Source organism: Typopeltis vanoorti, chromosome 2 (assembly GCF_054136105.1).
Source record: "Typopeltis vanoorti isolate ZY-2024b chromosome 2, IOZ_Tvanoo_1.0, whole genome shotgun sequence".
In the NCBI taxonomy this organism is placed as follows: domain Eukaryota; kingdom Metazoa; phylum Arthropoda; class Arachnida; order Uropygi; family Thelyphonidae; genus Typopeltis; species Typopeltis vanoorti.
This window is the reverse complement of record NC_143550.1, coordinates 41,139,794-41,146,887: the sequence shown is the minus strand read 5'-3', so window position 1 is coordinate 41,146,887 and position 7,094 is coordinate 41,139,794.

The following is a 7,094-nucleotide window of genomic DNA, read 5'->3' as shown; positions in this document are numbered from 1 at the left end:
ATTATTATTATTATTATTATTATTATTATTATTATTATTATTATTATTATAGGGACACCTCCATGGATTCCGAGGCTCATCTCGGGAGACCCAAAATATTTACACAATCGATCATACCTCTTCTTGAACCTATCAACAAAGTACTCACAACTGACTCTGACAACCCATTCCACTCATTCACAAATCTCCAAGCAAAAAAAAAAAAAAAAATCTAGTCCTCACACCTCTACTAACCATACCTTTATTTAACTTCCAGGGATGACCTCTTGTTTTGGCTCCTGTGACCAGGTGCTGAAACATTTCCCTTACATCATTCCTATAAAACCCTTCAAGTAACTTAAATGTTTCTATCATATTCCCTCTTTTTCTCCTATCAACCAACTTCTGCAATCAACACATCCTCAATATATCCTCATATGGAACATTACACAGACTGCTCACTATCTTGGTCGCTCACTTCTGAATCTTCTCCACTGCTTCTTCATCTCCCTGAATACCAGGAGACCAGACCTGAGCACACTAGTCTAGATGCTGACGTATCAAGGCCTTATAAAGTGGAATAACAACTTCCTTATCTTTACTTGTTAGTGTGTTCTTCAATAGCGAATTAATCTTGTGGAGTACCTTAGCAATCTTAGGAATATGTCCTCTAAACTTTAACTCTCTGTCTACCACCACTCCTAAATATCTAGCTTCATCTATTTCCTGAAGTACAGTTCCATCAATTCGGTACATAGCTTGCAATCTATTTATTCTAAAATGCATAACTTTACACTTTTCCATATTAAAATGACATCCATTATCTTTTGCCCATGATGCCAGGCTATTTAAATCGCCTTGTCAGCTCTCCAAATCGCTTTCGCTATTTCTCCCTTATTTCTCATCATTAGCAAACTGAATATTCCTTTGAGGTTATTTTCTCTATCATTTATGTATAAATTAAATAGTAGCTGTCTCAACACTGAATCTTGTGGGCCTGTGGTACACTAATAGTCACTCATCCATCCCCATTGGTTCTAATTTGCGTAACAGAGTTCCATGGGGTATTCTGTCAAATTCCTTTGCTAAATCATCGTGTAGCCATTTCCTTTATCCAACTCAGCTGTTACACTATTATAAAAAGTAAATTATTAAGGCATGATTTACCGATATAACAAATGGAGATAGATATGAAACTGGTTAAATGAATAAGAGGGTGACTGCTTGACAGATATCAAAAGTGGTATATGTCGGGATAGAATCAAAGCCACAAGAGGTGACTAGCGGTGTTCTGCAAAGTTTATTGCTTGGACCACTATTGTTTAATTTGTACATAAATGATATAGGAAATAACCTGAAAAAAATGTCGTTGTTTGCTGATGGAGCAAAATTAATTCGATGTTTGGGATTCCAGATTTTCAATAGATGGTACGTGACTGAAGTATTCTAGACTTAGCGAGTCTAAGATCGGCACTTAGTAGATGTTTGGACCTTTGGCTGCTTCTTTCAATAGCCCTTCTATGCTGGTGTACATATCATGTCCAATAATTTTTTGATGACAAAAGATGGGCGAGCTTTTATAAATATCGTTCGATTGCTGGCCACTTAAGAACTCATTGAATTGAATAAGCCATCGAAGCATTACATTACATGTAAAGCATCTAAAATGCTACCCTGTTGGAAGTACATTGTTTTAATAAAAGCAAGAATTGATGTTGTCCCCATCAGGGCACCGACAGTCATGTTACAGGTGTAGAGCTAATGTTTAGGATAGGATTCTGGTACTGAAAGATATTAACAAAACATTCTCGGTGCTACTTTAGTACGCACAATATCAGCGTCAAGAGGCATGACAGGATGCGTTCTATAATAGCAAACGTTATGCAGAAATAAGGAAACTTAGTTAGCCTATAATCCTGTAAACAAATACAGGTTGGCAGACCGCAACTTGATGTAATGATAACTAAAGATAGTTTTATTATTTTAGACTTTCAGATAGTAGGTTCCAACAGGAATTCGGTACAAGCATATGTAGAAAAGTGTAATGCTTCCAACCCTGGATTTATAAGTTTTTTTTTTTTTTTTTGTAAGTTTCAAAGCTTTTCAGTTTTGTTTACAATAAGTATTTAAAATAGAAGTGTTTGGTGCCCTTTGTCTTATGCTTATATTGAATCTAAGAGCTAATGATGTGAAGATTTTCTCTCTTTCGCTGAGCATTGCAAGGAACTTTGCTTTGTCATAAAAATTGTTGAGAGAAATTTTAAAACAAGGAAAGAATAAACAGAGAATAATTATATCTATCTATTACTAGTGTTGGTTAGAGATGGCATATTGTAAACTTACATATTGTAATGTATTTGTTAGAGTGAACGCTAAGATTCTTAAAACATAGCCAAATGCCTCATTATCTAATTAGAATTTCATTTTTTTTTAGATTCAGAGATGAGTGAGCAAGATAGTGACAGGTCCCTTGAGCGCTTCCTATTAGATTGATTAAAGAAATATGGTTTTAAAGTTTACTTGACAGCAGGAAGTTGGGAATATGATAAAAACTTATAAGTTACTAAATGAGTGTTATAAGATTCATACGAAAGAAAATTTTTGATATATGAAGAGTAGAAAGGGTAGAATGGGGTCCTGTGGGAAGTTGGGTAATAGTATGATTAGTACTGGTGTGAAGACTATAATTTTTGCTTGTGTGAATGACTGGAATAGATTACCAGAGGTGATGTCAGTACTCTGACAGTGAATAAGTTTAAGGAGGGGCAATATATATACTATGTGAATAATGATCAGATTTCTCACAATGAATCTTCTTGAGTCCATGGCTATGTCTGTATAATAATAATAATAATTTTTATTTTTTTATAAATTTATGATTATATATTTAAATTACATGTGATATATGCATTGCGTACATACATACATGTTTGTACACATGTATGTAGGGTTTTTCCGCCAGTTTATCTGGTGTTTTTCATCCCGCAAGCAGGCAAACCGGCCCCTTGAACACACAGCGATACAGCCAAGAATACCTTGAGACATAGGAGTGACCATTCTATTCTCGTATTTCGGTTACGAAATCCAAGCATGCTTGGAAGGTTGTGGGCCTTAAAGGCCTGTTAAAGCCATTGGGATAGATAGATACATACATACATACATACATTTGATTACATATGATACATACATACATACATTTGATTACATATGATACATACATTACATGTTTTTGATTCCATATGATTCATACATTACATAACATTAGATGCATTTGATTACATATGATACATACATCACATACATTTAATTGCATATGATACATACATTGATTACATATTTTATCAAAAATTTAATCTTTTTTATTGTTAAAAGATTACATATTGTGATTACATATTTACAACACATAAGATTATATATTTACAACAGGTTTAATTCTGTTTTTTTTTTTTTGTTTGTTTTTTGTAAGAATGAAATTCTTATAGATTTTTCTTTCTTTCTTTTTTTTCTGTACAATGTATTAATAATAATAATAATACAGCATTTACCAGTTACTCTTCTTGGAGAAGAGCAACTGGTCGTCTTATATATATGTTACGGTTAAAGTGATAAATCCGGCTATTATTAATAATTACCGGTTTAAGTGAATAATTTACGAAAATTGATCACTTTAACCTGTTAAAGTGAATAATAGTTCCTAGAGAGTCTGGTGAATATAATAAAAACATGTTTATAGGTTTTGTATATAGGTTTTCATTCTCAATAGAAATTATAACAGCTTAGGTTAGGTTAGGTTAGTTTATAATGAAAAAAGTAAGGAAAGTACTTCTTTTGCACTCAATGAAAACAGTAATCAGAAATCATTATAAACTAATCTAACTTAACCTGATCTTCATCGGTTGGAAATCATTCTATATGATTATTATAAATATGTTTATTATAAATCATTATAATAAACATGTTTTTATTACATTTACCAGACTCCTCTAGGAATTATTCACTTTAACCGGTAATTATTAAGAATAACTGGATTTATCACTTTAACCATACCATATACGCCCCACAAGTTGTCTGTACAGCAGAAGAGAAAGATGAATTCTGAAACGTGCTAGATGAAGAAATGAGGGAACTAGAAGAAAACGAGATGGTGATTATAGGAGGAGACTTTAACTGACATATAGGGAGGCAGAATAGGGACTGTGAAAGGGTGCATGGTGGCCATGGAGGTGGGAATGATGAATCAGGATGGAGAGGGGATTTTGGACTTTGCAATAGCTTTTGATCTGGCAATTATGAACTCCTTTTTCTGTAAGACGGAAGAGCATTTGATAACATTTAGAAGTGGCAACAACAGTTCGCAGATTGACTACATTTTGACTAGAAGAAACCATCTTAAGGCAGTAACAAATTATAAGGTAATCCCAACAGATCAAGTGGCGCAGCAACACCGGCTGCTGTGTGTAGACTTTGAAATAAAGTCGAAGATAAGAACCTTTGGAAGCCATGGGAGGAGGAAAATTAAGTGGTTTCGCTTAAAAGAAGAGAGTGTGAGGAACCGTTTTAGGGAGGTGTTAGAGAGGATTTCGGATGGACTAGAAAGTGTACAAGACTGGTGGAGACATAATTCAAAAGCAATTCTAAGCTGTGCAATTGTGGTGCTTGGTGAAACATCCGCAAAGATTACAGAGCAGAAGGAGGGTTGGTGGTAGAATAATAATGTACAAGCAGTGACGGCTAAGAGAACAAAGCAGAAGTGGGACGAGTCAAGAGTGGAAGAAGATAGAGAGGAATACAGAGAGAGAAAAAAAACGAGAAGCCAAGAGAGTTGTTGCACAGGCGAAAGCCATTGCATATCAAGACCTTTATGATCAATTAGAAACAAAGGAAGGACAGAGAAAGATTTATCGATTGGCAAAATGTAGAAATAAGGCTTCAAAGGACATCGTACATGTCAGGCAGATCAAAGACTCTGGAGGAAGGGTATTAAGCAGGGATGTGGATATAAGAAACAGATGGAGAATATACTTTGAAGGACTTTTGATTGAAGAAAATGCAAGGATTCACAAAGAAGATGGGGTGCCTTATAAGGGATGGTGCAGAACATTAGTAGAGTGAAAGTGAAGGAGGCCATAAAGAGAATGAAGAATGGAAAATCGGTGGGCCCTAATAGGATCCCGATGGAGGCATGGAAGGCACTGGGGAAAGAGGGAATTGACCTGCTGTGGGACTTGTTAATAAGAGTTTGTCAACTGGACAATGTACCCATGGAATGGAGGAAAAGAACTCTTGTCTCCATCTACAAGAGAAAAGGGGATGCACAAGACTGTAAGAATTACAGGTGGAGATTGCAAAGGAGCAATTTGGCTTCATGCCTGGTCGATCGACGACAGATGCTATCTTTGGGTTACGACAGATGATGGAAAAGTTTCAAGAGAAGCAACGGGAGCTACATCTGGTAGTTATTAATCTTGAGAAAGCATATGATAGGGTGTCACGCCAAAAAGTCTGGAGGTGTCTGAGGGCACTGGAAAGGCACATGGAAGGCACTGGGGAAAGAGGGAATTGACCTGCTGTGGGACATGTTAATAAAAGTTTGTCAACAGGAAAATGTACTCAAGGAATGGAGGAAAACAACTCTTGTCCCCATTTACAAGAGTAAAGGGGATGCACAAGACTGTAAGAATTACAGGTGAAGATTGCAAAGGAGCAATTTGGCTTCATGTCTGGTCGATCGACGACAGATGCTAACTTTGGGTTACGACAGATGATGGAAAAGTTTCAAGAGAAGCAACGGGAGCTACATCTGGTAGTTATTGATCTGGAGAAAGCATATGATAGAGTGCCAAGGCAAGAAGTCTGGAAGTGTCTGAGGGAGAAGAAGGTATCGGAGAAATATGTTAGGCTGGTGCAGGAGATGTACAGAAATGTGAAGAAAAGAGTTCGGACCTGCCTGTGAGAGACAGAAAGTTTCCAGTGACAGTTGGCTTGCATTAAAGGTCAACATTAAGACCATTCCTGTTTAATATTGTGATGGAGGTGGTGACAGAGGAGGTGAGAGAAGATGCACCTTGGACTATGTTGTATGCACATGATATTGTGCTGCATGCAGAATCAAGAAAAGAAGTGGCAGCTAAACTGGAAGGTTGGAGAAAAGTACTGGAAGAGAGAGATACGAGACTGAGCAGAAGTAAGACAGAGTATATGTGTTGCAAAGTGGATGGCAGCCAGGAGACAGATCTGGAGCTGGAAGGAAATGTCATCAGGAAGGTCAGTGACTTTAGATAGTTAGGTTCAACAATGAAAGAGGATGGTGAAACTGAGAAGGAAGTGGGATGCAGGATGGAGGAACTGGAGAGAGACAGATGGCTGGAGTGTTATGCAATAAAGAAATGGAACGAGCTGGAAGGAAATGTCATCAGGAAGGTCAGTGACTTTAGATACTTTGGTTCAACAATGAAAGAGGATGGTGAGACTGAGGAGGAAGTGGAATGCAGGATGGAGGAACTGGAGAGAGATGGCTGAAGTGTTATGCGATAAGAGGGTGCTGATCAATCTAAAAGGCAAAATCTACAGGACAGTAGTGAGACCAGCTATGATGTATGCTAAGGAAACTGTAGCCCTGAGGAAAAATAACATCAGCAGGATGGAGGTAGCAGAGATGAGAATGTTTAGGTGGAGGTGCAGTGTGACCAGGAAGGATCATCTGAGAAATGACTATGTAAAGGGAACAGTGAAAGTTACGAACTTGGGAGCATAGATATAGGAGACAAGGTTGAGATGGTTTGGTCATGTGATGAGGAGGGAGGAAGAGTATGTGGGAAGAAAGGTCATGCAGATGGATGTGCAGGGGAGGAGGAGGAAGTGCAGGCGGCCAAAGAAGAGATCGAGGGAAATGGTGGAGGAGGAACTGGGATGTGGCTGCAGCCCAAGACAGTAGGTTGTGGAGGAGACTCACTACAAACAGTGACCCTACTTTAGTGGGATAAGCTGCAGAAGAAGAAGGAGGAGAAGTAACTACAGCACTTAAATGTGACATGGATTTCCACCATTTTTTATTGATCTTGGATGAAATGTAATTCCTCAGCTTTCATCCTCGAAGCTTATTTGTTAAGCTTATC